At 42.4% G+C, this 21,380-nt stretch overlaps 1 protein-coding gene across 3 annotated transcripts in view; it reads right to left on the bottom strand.

The window, feature by feature from the left end:
• Positions 1-21,380, bottom strand: part of ETS1 (ETS proto-oncogene 1, transcription factor) — a 126,530-nt gene that overhangs the window by 63,826 nt on the left and 41,324 nt on the right. The window lies entirely within an intron of this gene.

Raw genomic sequence — 21,380 nt, forward strand, 5'->3', positions numbered from 1 at the left:
TTCTTGAGGACTTGGTCACCGGCTCCTGTCCCTCTTCCCAGTAGCAGCATAGTTTTCCGAGTGCGTGTACATCATTCATTCACAAAGACTGACACACAGGACGTGAGGCATGCGGAGGAAGGGGCGTGCGTGCGAGCGGCCGCAGGGGGTTCTCAAGCCCGTGTCCTCTAAAGGCTTTGGGAATCCTGGACTCTCGCCGGGTAGTGAGTCAGGAATCGGTGCAGTCCTTCTAGAGCAGCCTTCGATTTTTCAGGGCCCCCCTCCCCACCGCGTGTCATGGTTAAGAAACTAGTTAAGAAAAGACGGAGACAGCGTTCGTGAGCAGAATTCTCACTGCCCTTGAGAAGGATCAAGCCCAAAGCAGCCTCCTGGGGACCTCAAAACAAAGGCCCAAATGCTTTTTATGTATTATTGGGAGAGCAGAGAAGAACAGGAATTCCCAAACTGGAATGTAGTCATGGGCTTCCATAAGCGTCCAGTTTACCTACAGCAGGGGTTGGGTGGAAGGGGAAGCTATTATTCTGTTCTTCTAATTATGTCACTGTTGGCCTTTCCTTTCACAGACTCTCCTCCACTAGATAAAACTGACAACCCTACTACTACCACCACCACCAGCAAAAAAAAAAAAGCGGTGCAGAGGCTCTGTGGTTTTGAATTTCTGGAGTACATCATTCGCAGCTGTGACAGAATCAGTTCCCTGTCCCATTTGGGAATTCCAGACACTTTGGACACCATAACACAATCCCCAATAATTCATGACTTTGCATTAATAACGTTGGTTATCATGAGTGGAGCTAGTTGTTCTAATTAACAGATCAACCAGTAAATCTAGAGGAACATACACAGACATATGTGTGCATAGCGAGAGCCAGACATTGAGATCTACCTTTGATTAACTAGAAGATTAAACAACAATCTTTCTGAACAACCTCAAAGGAAGCTATTTTTAATACTGTTTCCTAATTTCTAAGCCTCTGTTGAATTACCACCACTTGCCTGCAACTGAGTTAGATCACTTTTAACACACCTGCTTACCTTCACCTAATCCCAGTTTTGTCTCCTTGAAGCCTTGGTTAGCTTGCCTGTTTCCCACAGCAGATGAGAAAAGAAGCTCGGAACAGAAAATCAATCTCTGGTTCCAGGTTCAAACTTCAGATCATGCCCGTCCTTCAGTGACCAGGGAAAAATACTTGTATGTGACAATTCTAATTTTTGTAGGATTGTTGTATGTTTCCAAAAGGTATGAGAAAACAATGCTGACCTCCAGATGACAAGAACAGACACTTCTGATCCTGGGAAAAGCCGGGAGAAAGGGATGGAAGGATGAACTGGATATTTACACGTCCGAAGGAGCCGCAGAGGAAAGGATCTTGAATCCATCCTCTGCTTTGCCTCCTCTGAATACATCAGCAAAAGAACTGAGCAAATCGAGAGCTGCTTTGGGGGAATCTTGTTTTATTGATGTTGTGTTAAGAAAATGCTGTTTTTTTAAAATCCAAGTGTAAGTACTTACTTTTCTACTTGCAAACGAAGCTGCCTCAGAGCCAGTCTTTTTTCTCTTCCCCTTAATCTTCCTCAGCTTTCTCCCCAAGACCAGCCTGAACCCTGCTGCCAACACCCTCCACCATCAGACACTAAAAGAACCCTCCAGAATCCAACCAGAAACACTTTCCACTCCAAGCCAGCAGTGGGGAAACTTATTCCTTTGGTTTTGCAACAATGATATCTCACCTAACTATCCATCACCCTTTGTAGCCCAGTCCTGCAGCACAGAAGCTCAAAATATGTGAAGGTCCAAATCAAGGAAGGGGATTATGTAAGACCGGAGGGTGGGGGAGATAGCCAGGGACCACCAAAGACCCCCAGGAAATCTCCTTGTACTTGAGGCTGATTGTGAACAGTGAAGTTATCACAAATCATGCATCTAACTTCAGATCTAACTGAAACTTTGCTTGGGACAAAGAGCACTGATGTAAACAAATTAAAATATGTTCACAATTGTGGGATATTAATAATCGAATCAGGCCTACAAGTATCAAATCAACACTGATAAATGAAATTTTCATTCCCTTTGCAACAGGAGTAGATTCTTGTAAATCTTCTACGGACTTTAGAAGGCATTTCTCTCTTATCAGAGCCTAAAAAGCAATCCCTAGCCCAGTGCCTGACACATTGCAGACACTCAGGAAATATGTATTCATTAATGAACTATCAACTTCCTGGTTACCAGGGGCATCTACCTTGCCACCAGTTTTCTATAAGGCAAAGGTTTAAGTGAGTTGTTTCTGCTATGGCTTGTGAAGAGGAACTAAACCATGTCAACCAGTCCACCCCTAGGTCGGTCCTTTGTCCTCCATGGCAGAGCAGAACTCCTATTCCCCAGCATTCATGTCCACTCGGGTTCACTTGTGCCTCAGTTTCCCCACCAGCAAAACAAGAGCAGCTGGGCCTTGCCTTCCAGCTACTTAGGCAAGTGGTTTCAACTTGTGAGGCACTTGAGAAAAATCAACCAAGGAAATACTTCCTCGCTTATTTTTGTAATGCAACAGTTTGCTCCTCCTACAATTGGGAGAAAACAGAATTGTATTTTTAAACATTCCTAAGACCTAGGGAATTACACCCAGCAAGTGCTAAAACTCCCTAAAAGAGGAAAATCATGTCAATGATTATCAAAACAGGGTTGCAAGAGTTGGGGGACCCGGATGTGAGGTTAGACATTAATGATATCAAGGAACTAATCACATTCTTTATTAGAATCCCCTCACACGCATAGATGTCCAAAACACAAACTTTCTCTTTCCTACTCCGCCCCTCGACTCCACACTAGCCTCAATTAAAAAAGAAACAGAAAAATACACTAAGTTTCAAACAGTCATGGAAGACAGACTGTCCCTCTCCACAAGTGTGCCAGAAGTTTTTTGTCTCTTTCTTGAATCTTAAACTTCACCAAACCAAAGAACCTCTGAATTTTGAGCTAAAATATTCTGTATTGGAGGTAGGTGCAAAAACACTCCGACCACTAACGGCTGATCCAGAACAAGTTTATGACTCACAGATGTTGATTTACTGGTTTAAATATAAGATTTAAAAAAAAAAAAAAAAAAAAGTCCTCCATTAACAACCTGTCTGAGTTGCGTTTGTGGTTGTTTTTTTTCTGAGAAAAGGCAACAGTCCCCGTCACACACAGGGACGTAGAAACAGGCCTCTGAAGCTTCACTCTAAAGCAAGTGGTTTCTCCGTGATAAGTTGAGTCATTAAAAAAACACAGTGGGGCAGAAAACAGCCTGGGGCTTCGATATCTACCATTATCAAGCAGCAATAAAATGGCAAATTGGAGATCGAAAGGAAAATGGAAATAACTCTCTTAATTAAACTCTGATGCCAGAAAGCCTGAGGGTCAGCTTAAGAACCCAAGTGGCAGGCTCCAAGCTGTTGGGCTGCGGGCTGGCTCTGTGACCTCAGCAGAGCCACTTAACCTTTGTGTGTGACAACCTCATCTCTGTTTCAGGGAATAAAATCACCCCTGGCTCTCCCGACCATGTAATACACACTCATTAGCTATTGTTTAGAAGGTACAATAAACAATGGGCCATAAGAAGAGCCATAGTTAGGGGGAAGTGAGGGGGGCAGGGAGAGGGAGGACTTGGGGGCAGCTTGACCCCAGGAAAGCTTCCACAATCAGACAAAGATGAGAGTGAGCAGTACGGGCTCTGGTGTTGGACTCCGGTTCGAACTCTAGCTCTACTGGCTGAATTCTTGCTCTGAAGTCACTTACCCTAAAACCTCAGCTCCTCCACACTCACGGCAGAGACAATAATAGCACCCCCCCTTTTAAGGTCATTTGGAAAAGTAAATGGGATAATGCATGCAAAGCACTTAGCACCGTGTCCAGGTCAGAAAACGTGCTCGGTTAAAACTAAATCATTGTTCCTGCTATTAAAATCCAGGATGAGGTAGAATAGTCAAGAAATCCTGTTCCGTCTCTAGGACCTTCTCAGAGTAACTTGGATCCTCTGTTTACTGAACCGTCTTCAGGGAGAGATAGGGAGAATAATCTTGTTTAATTTAAAAATCTCTCACTCAGACCCCTATCTCACTCAGTTCCTGATTTGGGAACCTGCCCAGCTTTGGCCTCCTTTGAGAAATCCCAGCACCACCTGGTTAGAAGAGAACACTGTAGATCTGTATGTGTTTTAAGTCATGGAAAACCCGTAGTTCAGATTCAGATGGAAGAGCCTGTGGGTGGTACCCGGTGGAGCTCTTGTCCAGGGCTTGGCTTTGTCCCATGATGGAGCTAGCTGGAGTCTCTTAGAGATTTCCAAGTCCAGCCCTCCTGCTCACCAGAGGGAAAAAATGAGTTTGAGAGAGTAGGTCATTCAGCCCAGAGCCACACAGCCTGAAAAAGTCAATGTCAGTCCTACAACAGTATCCCCTAGACTGTAGTTCCATCCGTGGCCATCTCCTCGGGTCTATTGATACCACATTGGGGGAAGCCATGCCATTCGGTATGGTCTGTTACTGGACACTCTCGAGACACAAAGCAGGACCCAGTGTACACAGAAACGGATAGATGATCGTCCTCAATTTCTAGAAATCTGACAGTGTTCTTTGCACCCGATGTGTTGTCTTTGGGCAAATGCAGTGTAGGATAACCATACCAGCATTCCCTGTGGGAGCCAGCTTGGCATGGACTGTGGGGAGAGAAAGGGTCTGGGTTGGCTCTATGGCTGTCTGCAGTTTCTTTAGACTGTAATTAGGAACCATTCAGCTGCATCTGCAGCCCCAACAATGTGGGATGGGTTGGCCTAATGCACAGACCAAGCGACACTATAAAATCCACGAGTTTAGACATCACGTATTACTCCAGCAGCAGATCGGGCTCTGCTCCCCCAGAAGAGGTGAGGAGCTGCCTATCAAGCCTGCAGGGTTCTGAGGTTTCCTCCACACCCACACTGAGCCCATTTCCTGGGATTGTTGCGCCCTCCTGGGCCTGGATAATGCAGAATGCAGGCTACCCTATGAGCCTTCGGGGACCGTGTAATTTGGATTCCAATTTAAATTGTCCTAAATTGGCCTCTTGAGGAGGTAGAGGGATGATAGCCTTAGTACAGGTAAAAGGAGAACCAGTGTTCTTTAATGACCTGCAGAAGCAGAGAAGGAGGGTCTTAGCAAGGAGCTCCATACCCCAGGAGTACAGAATCCTGGCCCCCTCCCGAGGCTACAGGTGGTTTCTTCTGGTGGAAGGCTAAGGCCTTCCTCTGATCTTACCCTGCTTTTCTCTTGGGTTACAAAGACAACAGCAGACTTCAAAACAGATGTTCTCTGCAGTTGTGGTCTGAATCTTAAATTAAGATAATTTCATTGTGGACTCTTCCCCCTTTTCCTCCCCCTTTCATTTTAAAATGCCAAGGCAATTGCCCCAAAAGACTAGCATTTACCACCCCCAGAGATGAAGGAACAGAGATAGGGTAGGGAATTTCTCCAGCCTGTTCCTGATGCTGGAAGGAAGGCAGAGGGAGTCGATAGCACCAGAAGAAGAAATTGTCCTGACAGGGGAAAAGGACAATGGTACAGGAGGAAGGACTAGGAAGGGAACTTCTCGGAGAACAAAGGAAGGACAATATGGGGTCAGGGGCAAGCATGAGGAAGTATAGTCCCAGCAGTTGTATGTCCTCAACATATGGGGATCCCTAAGATCTCAAAATTAAATTAAAGCCTGATAATGCATCCAGTATGGTCACAGAGCCCATTTCATGGTCCTGCATAGTCATCTGCTATGGAAGGACAATAAAACAAATCAATAGGAGGTTCTCTAGCTGGAAGAGTTGCACAGGATGGTGAGGGGAAGGGAGGGGAAAGGATCTACAGAAGATGCAAAGGGAAGGCCAAGCTGGAAATCGACCTCGAACACAGACTTTCCCCTACGTGGAAGTGCTGTATGTAAAGAATCTCCCACCCCACCCCCACAATGTTCTCCTCTTGTGCTCACCTAGTGAACATTTGAATGGTCACGTCTCCCTCCAACGCTCCCTAAAGGCAGCAACGGGTCTCAGCCATCACAACCTCCAGGGCCCAGCTCAAGAGGGCAGGAGCTTAATAAACTCCGCCAATGATTGAATTAATGAACAAATTAACTTCCTAACATTTCAAATATGGATCTTTAACTCAGATATCCGTCTTCCATCTTATTTACTTACTTGTTTCTTTAGTTTTGTCTAATGTACGACTCAAAGTTGCCCAAAGTTCAAGAATAAAGACCCAGCCGTGTGATGTTTTCCAACTGAAAATGTCTTTATGAAATTTTATTGTGCTCCTGTCCTCTCCGAGCTCCTTTAAAGGAAAATATTGCTTAAGGTCAACATATTCATTTTATTTTTCATCTGAGCATATTAAGTATAGGTGTGAAAAATGGCATCTGGCTTACCACAAAGCCAACTAGTGGCTTTGTTGTCAGTCTGAACTTTATGCAACATATTGTCCGTAATCTCACTCTGCAGCTCAGAGGCAGTCTTCAGCGCTTTCTGAACTTTAAGTTGAATCTTATATTTCACTGATTATCGTGAAGGTAAGATGCCCAACCGTTATTATATCCGTTATTTGTAAGAGTACAGAAAATGCATGGACCCATTATCTCCATCTTCGTGTGGACGTATAGACAGTCAGATGCTTACAGGGAGGCCAGTACCTGTTACAAATCCCCTTTACCTTGTCAAATTTGCTCTAACTGGCCAGGTTCCTGGAAGTATGGGCCATACTGTAGGCATCCCCCAGAGTAAGAGAATAAGAGCAGAGAGGGAGTGAAAACAGGGAGGACAGAGGGAACTAACTGACCGACTAGCACTTAACATACACACACACACACACACACACACACACACACACACACACACCTAAAGAAAGCCTAACCCCTCCTGCTGGCTGGACTGTGGCAGACCACTGTTCCTGTACATGTTTATATCTACTACTGGATAATGGAAGTGTTGCAACAGAAAATCAGCTGATCTTAAACCATAGAAACCAAGGAAATAACGGGTTTGGTCAGGGTCCACCTTTACCACCAAGTTATAAGGATCATGAAAGCACATTATTTTATATCACCTCAACTGGAAGATCTAGGTCCTTTTTTTCCTAGGGCCTATTATATGAGAAGAGGCCCAAGAAAAAATTCAGTAGGTTACACCGAGAACATCCTCCTAGCCAATAACTATAACACTCTGTGGGTCATCTACAAACATCTTACTCAGGAACATATTCCTGTCTCAGATTAAGCATCCTTCATTGAACATCATTGGGTCGTAAGGAATTCGTACGAATACTACCTTTGGCCCCTGCTAAATCATGTAATATGGAGGGCTTTTAAAATTCCCTTGCTGTTTCAGACCCCCCCTTTGCACATGAACTGCCCTAAAAAATGTGCACAAAATCCAAGTTTCATAACTATTCAGGAGCACAAATCCATAAAAAGAACTCTAGGGTGTCCAGGGTAATTACTCATTTTTGGAATTGACTAAGTACCCAATATACCACTGATGGAAAGTTGACAGTTGAAAAACAGCCTCAAGAAGGGATATGTCAACTTCTCTGGGATTGCAGCTCGCATGTAATGCTCTGCTCTTGAAGGGCGGAGCGATGAAGCCTTCTTTCACTTGCAAGGAGCCAGCTGTGCTTGCTTTGCATCTTACATCACCTCTTGGGAAGGAGTCAGGATGGAGTGGATGGTCCTGGCAATGACGCATGAGGCGGAGCAGACCCCAGCTCACATTTCATCTATCTGGATTGGCTTCTATACAATAAAAACCTTTCTTCCTCGGAGTCAGTGAAGAGGAGAGCAGCAAATCCGACACGTGTGACGTGCAAGAAGGCACCATTTAATCAGTCAGGCCTGTGAAGCACTTTCAAGCGTTCAGGGCTTGAAATGATAGGTAATGATAGGTAATGTGGAGCACGAAGAAAGTAGAAAATAGAGAAGTTAATTCTTAATGGAAATGTATTTCATCAGACTGATCAGAAACATGTGTTTTCCCCAGACTGGGAAACCATCTTGAAAGACTTCATCACAAAAAGGCCTTGGGTGGGAAGGGCCACTAGGGACCTGCTGAAGAGGGGACGGGGGAGGTGCAGCTGGGTGGGGAGCTGGCAACAGACTGTGGGAGAAAGAATAAACAGCAGTCAGCTCTCTGGTGGCACATTCCCAGGAGAGATCCCTTTCCAGGAATTAAAAATTCTAAATAATGTTGAGAATTGTCAAAAATCAAAAAGATTACGGACTTTTCTTTCAGGGAATTCCACGGCATTGAGAGAGCCAGATGGCTGGCAACAACCATTCCCAGATCTGGGAGAGGCCCAGCATCCACACGGATTCTTCATTTTCAATGAGCTAACGTTTTCTGTCATGGAGAGTACTTTTTTTTTTTTTTTTAATTGAATTGAATTGGGCTGAGGTGTAGAGGTAAAGAGACAATTCCAAATAAGTGTTCCTGCTTCCAAATAAGTATTCCTGCTTCCAAATAGCCCATGGGAGGACAGGCAGTTGCTCATCAAATCGACTCTTGAGCTTTGGTGTCTTAACTTCATAGAACGTGCTTAAGCTTAAAAACAACTGAGGAGGCAATGCTGTAGAGTAGTTAAGAGCACAGGCTTGGCAGTAGACAGACAGAAGGTTGAGTTTCAGCGTGGCCCCCCTCCAGCTGTCAGTCCTTTGGCGTCAGAAAGCCTCATTCTTCATCTCTAGAATGGAGGTGATCACTATGCCCAGCTCAAAGAGTGGCACCAAAGATGGGATGAACGTGTGCCAAGTACTGTGCCCCGTGCCTGACCCAGAATGAGCCCTCGACAACACTTTGCTCCTCTCATTCGCTAGAAAAATCAGAATTGTGACTTTGGATTTGGTGAGCATAAAATTTTCATAGAAGTTAATCCAAGTTGTGGTGTGCAATGTTCCCACAATGGGATTAGGATATGGTGACCCCCTGTCTTGGTGTGTGCCATTAAATCCATAACATTATTATTAATAATAAAGATAATTTTAGGTCTAAGTTTGCAAAGCACACCATCCTCTTGGATGAAAGGGGATTGGTTCCTGTTATAGAGACATGACATAGGGGTCAGAAGTTCTAATCGTATGTTCACAGCTACATTACACATTAGCAGCAAAAAAGAAAATAATCACCCTTGGGCCTCTTCCAATATTGGACTGTCCCCACTCTGGGCTGCAGGTCTCAGACTCATTCCATGATTCTGTATCGCCTGAGCAAAATAAAAACTTGGCTTGTGCCATCTTGCTTTCAAGCTGGTCAGTGACCCAGGAGGATCTCACGTACTATGTAATACATACCCTGTACCATGCTGTCGGAGGCATTCCTCCAGCCAGCCCCCATTGGGCAGTACGCCACCATATTCACTCTACGGAAGTCTTGTCTTGTGTTTTCCCATCTTACATTTCTCTAGGCTATCTGTCTCTTTTTCTGACAGCTAGAGTTTTCTAACAACTTGGGCTGCAACCCTGAACTTCAAACCTTCTATCGCGCCATACTCATGCATTTTAGTTACAAAATTCTGGACCCATGTAGCACTCCTTCAAGCTCGGACTTGCCACCCAGAATTCAGATGGAGTGTTTTACTTGCTGGCATCAACAACCCCTGCTGACCAGTGGCCCAAAAGAGCCCAAGGAGAGGTAATTCATGTTGCCCCTTCTGCCGCCAGTCAGAGCCCTCATTGCTCTGTGTTGCCCAAGAGTACCCAGGTTTTCGTATTTCGGGGGCACCGGCTGCATAATTTGTATTCTGGCACCACCAGTGCCTGGCACCTGGCCACCCAGGCTGGTATATTAGAACACACATAGTCTCCTCAGTCGTTGCCTGCTCCATTTTGGCAAGATTAATGCCACATCATTGGGGAAAGTGGACTTAACTGGTTTTCTGGGGGTGTTTGGTTAAGCCCCCACCCCCCCCCCCCCCCCCCGCTCCAAGTTGATTAAAGTGTAGCTTTGCCCTTTCCAACAACCGTGGCAAACAAATGATGGGGAAATACTCCAAAATGCACATGGCTGGGTCCTCTCGTTCTTTTTTTTTTTCCTAGTGACTTTGGGGAGGTTTGGGCACTGATCCTGCATACACAATACAGTTCTTGTTCTTCTTTTCTCTACAGAGCAGCCTTGAATAGCTCCGTCTAAAATTATAAGCAGGGGCAGCCCTAGGCTCAAAGAGATCAGAGCCCTCATGCTGGGTCTGAACAAAGACCTTGCTTTTCCCCAACAATTAGCCCTGTAAAAAAGGACATCTATCTCCCTCTATTAAAGCCACCACGTGCCTTCAAGTCAGCCCATTGTAAAGCTAATTAAATAACACGCCTCTCTCCCCATGCAGGTCTCCTGATTAGCTTTCCTCTGTCCAAGACCTCTCTGCGAGGCGCCTAGAGATATAGACAGGCCAGCATTAGCTCCCCCTTTGAAAAGCCATCTTATCAATATCGTTGAGTTTGCTCGTGCTCCGTATTCTTTATTCTTCCATTAGCTTAGACTTTAGTCACCTCCACCTTCAAAGAATAGATACAATTTATTATGACCTACTATTATTATTATCTGTTACTATTATTTAGCATTATTTTAAAAAATAATAATAAGCAACATGGGAGGGCCAAATTTCTGTCCCAGAAAGCTTTGGCGGGAATGCACCCACTTCAGCCTGAAGGCACTGTCACCAGCCCCGGAGCGTAGAATGTATGAAGGACTTGCAACAGAAGTTGAAGAGCCTGGGGAAGTCACCGTCACGCCAACCACAGGGGTCACAGCCCCGTCCCCATCACCCAAGTCCTCAGATGGGGATGACCAATGACGCAGGAGCGCTTGGAAAGGTACGCTATAGGAAAGTGGAGACAAGAGTTCAACCCAAGTGTTGTAAACATGAAGTAGAAATAATGAATTTTGATCTTAATAATAATGAATAATGAATTCCTTCAAAGCCTGCTAAGCAGATAAAACCCAACCACAGCCCAAAAGACCAAAACTGGCCCCTGCCCACCTTCCCGCCATCCAGCCATGCTTCACCTTCTCTCCGGAAGAGGGACATTCTGCACTCCAGGGGACCCTCCTTGTGCGGATCCCTGGAAGACACCCCAGTGACTCATCCTTCTGTGCACTTCTGCGGGCCTTGCCCTCTCCAGGAAGCCCTCATCCCCCTGCCCCACTCATCTGTCAGGACAAAGCAGCAAACGCAACTCTCCCACCCCCCTACCCACTCTTTCCACTCCCTCACTCCCCCCTCCATCCCCACATCATGGAGGTCTCCTGGGTCTTCCTGGATAAAATCGGGCACTTCCACCTCTGCTCTCTCAGAACAAACTGCCTCCCAGGCAGGACCTACAGGCTTCCCTGACTGAGCATTTCTAACACTGCTGATCACACACCTCAGCCCTTCAAGGGCAGGAACCATATTCGATTCAAGTGGTAATTTCCAGCTTAAGATACAGTGACTTGGACTTGGTGACATAGTAAATGCTTAATAAATGTTCAAAGAACAAATAACTGAAAAAAAATGAATGAAAGAAATAATGAATAAATAGATGCATGAATAAAACTAGCATCTGATATGAAATGTGATCAGATGTGGTAGCCTCAGGCCTGCTCCCAGCTTCACTCCACACGGCCCTGGGTGCTTGGAAAAGGTACTGTTATCTCAGGATGTGGTTCTCCATCCTTCTGAAATTGTCCGATCTGGGGGCGCCTGGATGGCTCAGTCAGTTGAGCATCTGCCTCACAGTTTCGGGCCAGGTCAAGATCTCAGGGTGGTGAGTTCGAGTCCCACATTGGGCTGCATGCTCTGTGCACAGTGTGCTTGAAGTCAATCTTTCCCTCTCTCTCTGCCCCTCCCCTGCAATCATGCACATACTTCTCTCAAATGAATAAAGTCCTAAAAAAAAAGAAATTGTCAGATCTCATACACATGCATACTGATGCACATACTTCTCGGATACATTTTTTTTTTTAAATAATAGAATGGAAAGAGAGCAGGCCAGCCATTTTCTAAATCTGCTTAGTAGTTCTAGAGCTTAACTTTTCAAACAAACTCTAGTCTTTGAGATCTCTAGCTCATTGAGTCACTGGACCATATAAATCTTCCTTTCCAAGTGTTTTTAAAAAGATTCACCAATCTTCTTGAATGTCTGATACTGATGAATGGGTAACTAAATAACAAAGTTAGCCCATATACATTTAAGTTTCCCAAGAAATACTCATAGAACTCCAAATTAGCAAAAGGACAGATGAACGGAAGGGGTCAGGGAAGGAAGGAAGGAAGGAAGGAAGGAAGGGAGGGAGGAAGGGACAGAGAGAGAGAAAGAAAGAAAGAATTAAAACATGTGGCAAGAGATGTTGAACTCTGCCAAATCCCCAAACATTTATAAATAGCCAAAGTCACGAAAAGATTACTATCTTTAAAACATAAAGCCTTGGGGGCCTGGCTGGCTCAGTCAGTTGGATAGTGAGACTCTTGATCTTGGGGTTGTGGATTCAAGTCCCACATTGGGTATAAAGCTTACTTAAAATTTAAAAAATATATATATATATAAACAAACAAACATAAAACCTCACAAAACTCATTGTCTGATGATTTGTCTATAAAGTCACATCTAAGCATGATAAATTTGGGTTGGTTCTTTCCTTGTTATTTTTCCATCACAATCCCAACTTCTAAAAAAAATGTTTTTCCAACATTTGAGGGCACCTTCCATAGAGAGAGAAATCAAGGCATAAAGACAGACACAGAGGAAGATTCCATGGTCCTCCAGCAGCAAGAGATAACCATTTCAGCAAAAGAGTTATAACCTCAAACCTGAAACTGAGGGAGAAAACACTGTCATTCACTTGGCAGTCACTTTGTTCTGGCCAACTTCCTACTTGCTAAAGTGGAATGCCCACTTTATAATGATCATAATGGATTGAAAGCTGTAAAATTAGATTCTGGCTGTCAATAAGCTCTTTATTACTTGACTTTACTACAATGTGCCTCCATTCTCAGATCTTGCCTTAAGGAAGACCCATCCTAGACCTCTAAGATATGTAAAAATAGGATAATAAATTAAGATAAATAGATCTACATTTCGATATAGATCTGACGCCTCAAGATACAGTTTGGTATGAATACAAAGCAGCCATTGAGCATTGAGCGTGTAAAAATCACACCTGTTAATTTATCAAGGCCAGATCAAATAAACTACATGGCAGAAATAAACTATTAAAGCAAAGATAAATAGAAAACATGGTAGCAAGGGAAGAATGATTGGAAATAAATATAAGTGTGAATGCCACCACATTAATCAAAGAGAAATATCAGATGCATATAATCAATGCATTTTAAGCAAAGAGTAGGAACAAAAGATAAGAACTAGGTTTTGTAAATGCGAGTACTGTCATGGAGATATTGAGTACAAGAATTAAGTACACTGGGTAAACAATATTTTTAAGGTCCTAGAAAATAGCACATTTTATGTGGGAGAGATATAACTGCTTTCTAAATCCAACTGAGGTTTTCAGCAATATTAAAAGCCATAAAATAGAAAAAGCAAGACACAAAAGAACCTTCTCTTTAGGAGGAGGAAGAGTTCGGAATTGATGGTATATTGCAGCCATGTTGATAGTTCATGTCAATACATTCCAGTTGGCAGGTTAATTAAGCAGTGACATCAGAGTAAGCTGGCCACATAACTCTGCAAATGGGATCCCTTAGGAGAGCCATCAGGCGCCACCCATGTTGCTACCTTCACAAGGGTTTGGGTCATTTTAAATTCTTTATGTGTCAAGCCTCAAAACTGAATGTGAGTAAACATGGCTCCCTTCCTCTGATTGAAGGAACAGCAGTACTGTCCCTTGCCTGATCTGGAAGGTCACAAAGCACTTCCATCGACGTCATGTCCCAGCACCTCAGAGATATGTCTAGGAGGAAGGCATGCATCCCAGCCCTCAGCATGCCAGTGTCTGTCCAAGATGGAAAAATTCTCCACTGTTTTTGCTCAACTCTGATGCATAAGAGCTATGCAAAATACTGAAGACACACATTTGCTCAGTTTTTGCAAATTATTCTTATGTCCCACATCTCTCTCACCTACCACTTGGAATTCTTTAAGTGTGGTTTTTGCCACCAAGTCTTTTGTCTTCCTTTGTTGACCTCTTATTAGACCTTTCCTCACTTACGTACCATAAACCATCTGAGTTCTTATTTTCCCACCAAGAAAGGGTGAGGGGGAAAAGGAGGGAAGGCACGGTGTGGTGGAGAAGAAATTATCAATGCATTAATTCCCACCCAACTTCACTCAGAATAGAAATAAGTGGAGCCATCATTGGGAGGTGGATTGAGTAGGGTCCCAAGTGATGCATCTGGTTGAGCTCAAAGATGAACCAGAGGAAGATGAAATCAGGGTCAGGATTAAGGGAGAGGGGAGGAAGAACTCAGCTCCCTTCCCATGGGAACTAAGAGGCAAGGGAAACTGACATGGAGTAAGCTCTGGGCTCAGAACATTCAATGTCTGCTACACATCTCCCTCACAGCTGCAGCCAGAAAACGTTGGGAAGCATTAGAAGTAACAACAGCTGGTCATAAAACACATATTTCTAAATTGCCTTTTTTCTATTTATATATGTAGACTGGGTTTTTATAATAACATGTCCCAATAGTGACTTCAAGACAAGTAGGACCTACATTACAAAGGCATGAACAATACATTCTGGGAAATGTTCCATTTTTCTAAAGTCACATACCCTCATTCTTCACCAAGGGCCAAGAGAGCACCTGAAAGAAGAGACAGAGAAAAGAGGGAAGGGAAGAGAACTTGGGGGCTCAATTGCAGATATAATAACTTATCGACACCTCTACTCTAAGAGGGAGTTCCACTTCCCTTAGATTCACAGTGGTGATTCCTTCAAGATGCCCAAATCGAATATGCTAATTTTATTAAAAGTCCTATTTATCGAAAACTCTATAGATTCAGAGTATTTGCCAGACAACAGTTAGTGACTTTTTCATTTTTTGAAATCTATCAAAAATAAGACCAAAAAAATAAGAAGAGAAAAATCAATATCTTAGAGAAACAAACATGCATTAAATGGGATTTATACAATTAAGTCACAAAATGAATTAATAAACTTTTCCTTAGAGAAGTCTGCTGTTTTTTTTTGTTTGTTTTTTGGAGTTAAAGAAATTCTGGGAGATTTATTTATTTATTTATTTATTTATCCTTTGCTTTATTGATTCCTTTTAACATTCCTAAGACTTAAAAACAATACACTAAGAAAGATAAAAAGAAACACACTGAAGTAACTTAAAAGTAAAATACTGGGGGCACCTGGGTGATTCAGTGGGTTAAAGCCTCTGCCTTCTGCTCGGTTCATGATCCCAGGGTCCTGGGATTGAGCCCCACATCAGGCTCCCTGCTCAGAGGGAGCCTGCTTCCCTTCCTCTCTCTCTGTCTGCCTTTCTGCTTACTTGTGATCTCTGTCTGTCAAATAAATAAATAAAATCTTTAAAATAAATAAATAAATAGAAATTAAAAAATAAAATACTGTTTGTTTTGGTTTCATCGTGATACAAGAGGTAAGGGGAAAGTGTTATGCTCCACTTTAGAGATGAGGAAATTGATAACTATTTAGCATAACTAGATTTTTAGATTTTGCATTCTTCACTAATTGCACATAGAGTGGTCGCTTTCTGCAGCCTTTTCCTCATAACTATTATTTCATAGATCCTGTGCAAAGCCCAGCACAGAGTTTAATATCAGGCTACAGAGTCAGGCTAACCTGAGCTCAGAATTGGGGTGTGTAACTTAAGAACAGTGCAACTTTTAGCAAGTTACTTCAACTATATAAAACTCAGCTTGCTCCCCTATAAAATGAACTCTTCAGATTTTTTGGTAAGATTTAAATAAGATAATATATGTAAAATATTAAACAGTATCTGGCTCAAAATAAACAATAAATGACAATTTCTTTTCAGGTTAAAATTTTTAAAAATCACATTCGAAACCAGAATTGGAACTCAAGCACCCTCAACTCACTTAGTTCACTATCCATCGAAAAATACTCATCACAGTGAGCAATGTTGAAGAATCACTTGATGCAAATGAATACCTATGTTATAGATAAGAAATAAATAGGTGGCCTACATATTTAAAAATATGTGTTTACAAGAGTGCCAAGACAATAGGATAAGAAAAATTTTTACTTAAGTAAACTCTGTTCTCCCCATGTGGGGCTCATACTCTTGACCCTGCGATCAAGAGCTGCATACTCTACTGACTGAGCCAGCCTGGCACCCCAGGATAAGAAAATTCTTTTTACAAATAGTGCTGGGATAATGAGCTATACATATGCCAGAGAAAGAAATTGGACCTCTTACCTCACACTATGCACAAAAATTAACCCAAAATGGATCATAGACCTAAATGTAATAATTAAAGCCATAAAACTCTTAAAAGAAAATGTAAGAGTAAATCTTCATAACCAGGGTTAGTCGATGGCTTCTCTGCTGTGACAACAAAAGCATGAAAAACCAAAGAAAAAATAGATAAATCAGGCTACCATAATGAAAAACACTGGTGCCACAAACCAAAACATCAAAAAAGTAAAAAGACAACCTATATTAAGGGATAAAATATTTGCAAAGTATATATCTGATTAGGAACTTATACTCAGACTATATAAAGAACTCTTATAACTCAGTAGTAAAAAGATAACCCAACTGAAAAGAAATGGGCAAAGATTTAAACAGACATTTCCCCAAATACAAATCGCCAATCAACAGGTGAAAAGGGGCTCAAGATCATTAGTCATTAAGAAAAATCAAATCAAAACCAGAATGAAATACTATTTCAAGGTCACCATGAAAGTTATCAGATATTGGTGGAGGATGTGTAGAAATTGTCACCCTTGTACATTGTTGGCAAGAATGTAAAATGGTGCTGATACTTTGGATAACAGTCTGTTAGTTCCAGAAGTGTTACCCTATAACCCGGCAATTCCACTCCTAGGTATAAAGCCACGAGGAATGAAAACATAGTTTCACACAAAAACGTTTATGTGAATGTTCATAGCAACATTATATATCCCACACATAAAGTGAATACAGTTCAATTGTCTGTCAAATGATGGGTAAATAAAATGTAACATAACCATATAATGGAATATTATTTGGTGACAAACAAGAACGAAATATTAATAAATGGTACAACATGGATAACCTTTGAAAATGCCAAAGAAGCCAGTCATGAAAGACCACATATTGTAAGACTGTATTTACAAGAGAAGGCCAAAAGGGACAAATTTATAGACAAAAATTAGACTGGTAGTTACTAGTGTATAGGAGTAGGATGGATGAGGGAGGTGACTGCTAACAGGTATGGAATTTCCTTTAGGAGAACCAGAAACATTCTAGAATTAAATTATGTGCTATTTGTACAATATTGTGAATATATTTAAAACCCTTAAATTGTACACTTTAAATGGTCAAATTTATAGTATGTGAATTATTTCTCAATATTGTGAATATATTTAAAACCCTTAAATTGTATACTTTAAATGGTCAAATTTATAGTATGTGAATTACTTCTCAATAAAGTTCATCTCAACACTGTCTAAAAAAAAAACAAAAACAAAAACAAAAAACAAAAAACCCTCTGCTTTTCCAGAGGTGAAGTCAAGACAAATAAAAGGGAGAGAAAGAATTTCCTATCATTCAGTAAAGCCTGCCCAGCGGAGTCTATGAACATCATCTCAAGACCATTTGCTTAACCAAAGTTCAGTGGAAAAACATCTAACATTTCCATGACCTTCTTTTCTAAACTTCCTAAGTGGCTCCGAGAAGAGCCTGCCCGGGGAAACTCCAAATGGAACCTAAAAATAATATCTCCTGGCTTTATAAACATCAGGAATGCTAATGAAGTGAGGAGCAGCAGACCTAATGAATGGAACATTTCCTTCAGGTTGGGAGGCCCAAGCAGAGTCTGAACTCATCTCTGAAGGCAGTCAGGAAGGCCCAGGAGGGGACAGATGAGGGCCAGGGAGGTGAAAATCAACACAGGGTGAAGAAGGAAAGAATAACAGTGAACGAGGATACATAAAGCAAAGCAAGAGTGACCGCTATTCTAAACATAAGTGAGACAACCCCCTTTCAAATCAAACTCCCCATCCTCTTTCTGCTGACCAAGTTTGGACAGATGAGTGCTCCTCGAGGCAAACACTCAGTATCTTCATTTTCACGTGATTTGCAAAGAGGCCAGAGAGGAAACTGTTTGCCTTGGTCTCTCCTTACTCTGGTGTGCAGTGGGAATATTCTTAAAATTCCCACTCTCCTGGGACGCCTGGGTGGCTCAGTTGGTTGGACAACTGCCTTCGGCTCAGGTCATGATCCCGGAGTCCCGGGATCGAGTCCCACATCGGGCTCCCAGCTCCATGGGGAGTCTGTTTCACTCTCTGACCTTCTCCTCACTCATGCGCTCTCTCACTGTCTCTCTCTCAAATAAATAAATAAAATCTTTTAAAAAAAAAAAATTCCCACTCTCCTGATGCTCACCTGGCTGCCCAGTGTGGGTATGTCGGTCTTAGCTTCCCATTCAGCTTATGTTGACGCTCCTTGAGGACGACCGTGCCATCCTACTTTGTATGCCCAATGCCTCATGCAGAATAAAAGGAACTTGTGTTGATTGATGTTGATTGATGACAGACAGAATAAAAGTGTTCTACTCTAACCAAGACCCTAAACCAATCAAAAACCTTGAATTACCTCTGGCCCAGTTGAGGACCAAGGCACCAAGCACCCCACCAGTAGCTGTGACGCTTGGACAACCAGGATACAAATATTTATCACGTCCTCTGCTCTATAGCAAGTACTGGGCTAAACACAGGGAATATGGAAATAAATGGTACATTCCCTTGGCTTAAAGAGAGAGAAACTGAAGACAAAGAACCTTCTGGAACAATCTTTGGATTTTGTTCTGAAGAGTTTAAGGTGTGTGTTTTGTTTTGTTTTGTTTTAATTGAATAACTTCTTAACTGATTAACTGATTTTAAAATCCTGGGCAGTTATCATAATCATCCTGACAGATGAATCTCATAGCCCTGTCTTGTTTATCCAATAACATCAGTTGAATGCCTGTGACAATCCAGGTACTCTGCCAGGTACTAGGAACAGGACCAGGACAAATTCTACCCTCGAGGTACATATAGGCAAGTAGCAAAAACAAAAATCAGTGATTGCAACACAGTGAGATAATCTACAATTCAGGTACTCAGGTATTGGGGAAATACAACTAGGGTCTAAACTAAGAGTTTGACAATAATCATCATCAACGTGGTCATCATCATCCTTATAAATTCGAGAGATATTTAGGACACAAGATTGAGAGGACTTGTGCCCAACTCTATGGGGATATGGTGATCATCTGCTGCTTTTGCATCCCTAAAGCTTTCCCCCATGTTCCCTTACCAGATAGATCCCTCCCAACTTCCCCTGCCAGACATCTTATCACACTTCCCTTCTAGGAAAGACAGGAAGACATGAGCTAAAGAGAGAGAAGGAGGAGGAAGAAGAAAGAGACCCAAGAAGAAGAGAGCAAAGGGTTTGACAAGATTATCGCTATCCTAGGGCTCCCCAGACTGGCTCTTCTGGACTCTTCAGTTCTGTGAGTCAAGAAATTCCTTCTTCAGTTTAAGTTAATTGAGCCAGATGTCCACCACTTGCAAACAAAAAGAGCCTCCAACAACACTAGGGTTAAGGCAGAAAGGAAGGAGTCAATACTAACTACTAGTTTCCTAGACTGGTGACTGGTAGATCACTTGACTTTCTCCAAGACAGGATTGGCGGTCTAGGTAGTGTTACAGAGGCAAGAGAGAAAGGGATGATCTCGGGTTTAACTTTGAGACGATGTGTGATAGCCAGGTGAACTAGTCACAGGAAAATATTCATGGAGTAGACTTTAACATTAACCACTAGCTGATGAAATGGAAGTGCCCTTTCCCCCTAAAGTATTCTTTACTTTATAAACTTTCCTTAAAGGGGTGGATTGTTTTTATAACAATTATTACCAAACAAAGAACCCTCTCACATTTGCACATGGCGAAGTACTAGTTCCCAGCCAGAAAGAGGGAAACAGTTACGCGATGTAAAGCAACCCAAACCTCACAGATTCTCTCTTGCTTTTCCAGCGGGTCTTCCCCTTCAGTTAAAGGGAGGGGAGAATGATGAATGCCCACCTGCCCACCTGCCCACCTGCCCACCTGCCCCAGCTATCGGGAAATACAGGAAGTGAAAAGAGTAAGGGACCAACAACAATGGGAAAGATGCAGAAGGCCATTTCAAACCATCTGTCCTTTGCCCCCAAATCTTGTTGGTTGAGTTCTCATAAGACATGCCTAGCTGAATCCCCTTTTTGCTTCACTCGCTAAAGCAGAACTAAAAGATTATTCTCGAAATCAATAGCTTTCTTTTCCTATCTGACCTGCTCTTTCCCACTTGATAGATTTCTAAAACATTCCCTTGAAGTTCCCTTAAAAGGTTTTGAAATTTGTGTCTCATGTGATAGGAGCAGAAAGATAATAAGAAATGACTTAACCTACTTCTGAAATACCCTGAAGGATATTTGAGGGCATAGGCAATTCACAAACTCCTTTAATAATGGATTTCAGAGTTAAATTTCACCATAGCTAATCTAAACCTCTCTTTTCCCATTTTTTCCCCCATTTTTTTCCCCTTAGTCTTCAGTGGATCTAAAGAACAGCTGGTAACTCTCGGATGATACTTGATGAAGGGTTAAGTCTGCATAGTTTTGAATCTTAATTGATTTTATACTTAGTTCAACACATCGCTTACCTGAAGTTCGATTTCTATGAAAGGCAGTGAAAAATTTGAAGAGTAAAAGTAAGTCAAGCAAGGGAAAAGGAATGGACACTTGGTGTAACACTTGATGTCACAGCACCAGTAAGGTTGAATATCATCCTAATTGTAGAGACCACCGTAAGTGCTAGAGAAAAGCTGTTTTCCTTGTAGATTTCATTGTAATTCTCAAATTTTTAAGTGCTCTCTGATATAAAAACAGGGAGAGAGCAAACCAAATGTTCCTTCAATCCCATTAAAACTTGTGAGATCAGGAAGAAATGTTGAAAGGGCAGATGGAAAAGCGATTAATTGTTTACTTAAAAAAAAAAGGAAAGGAAGAAAGAAAGAGAGAAAGAAAGAAAGAAAGAGAGAAAGAAAGAAAGATAGATGGAATTTCCCTTCTCCTCCGCAGCCCAGTCAATAGGGCTCAGAGAGGCAGGCCGCCCCACCCAGGGAATTGCAGATAAATGCACTGGGGTTTAGAAGCCCCATCCCCTCACCCCTCACCTCTGCCTTCTCCCAAT

Source organism: Mustela erminea, chromosome 9 (genome assembly GCF_009829155.1).
Source record: "Mustela erminea isolate mMusErm1 chromosome 9, mMusErm1.Pri, whole genome shotgun sequence".
In the NCBI taxonomy this organism is placed as follows: Eukaryota; Metazoa; Chordata; class Mammalia; order Carnivora; family Mustelidae; genus Mustela; species Mustela erminea.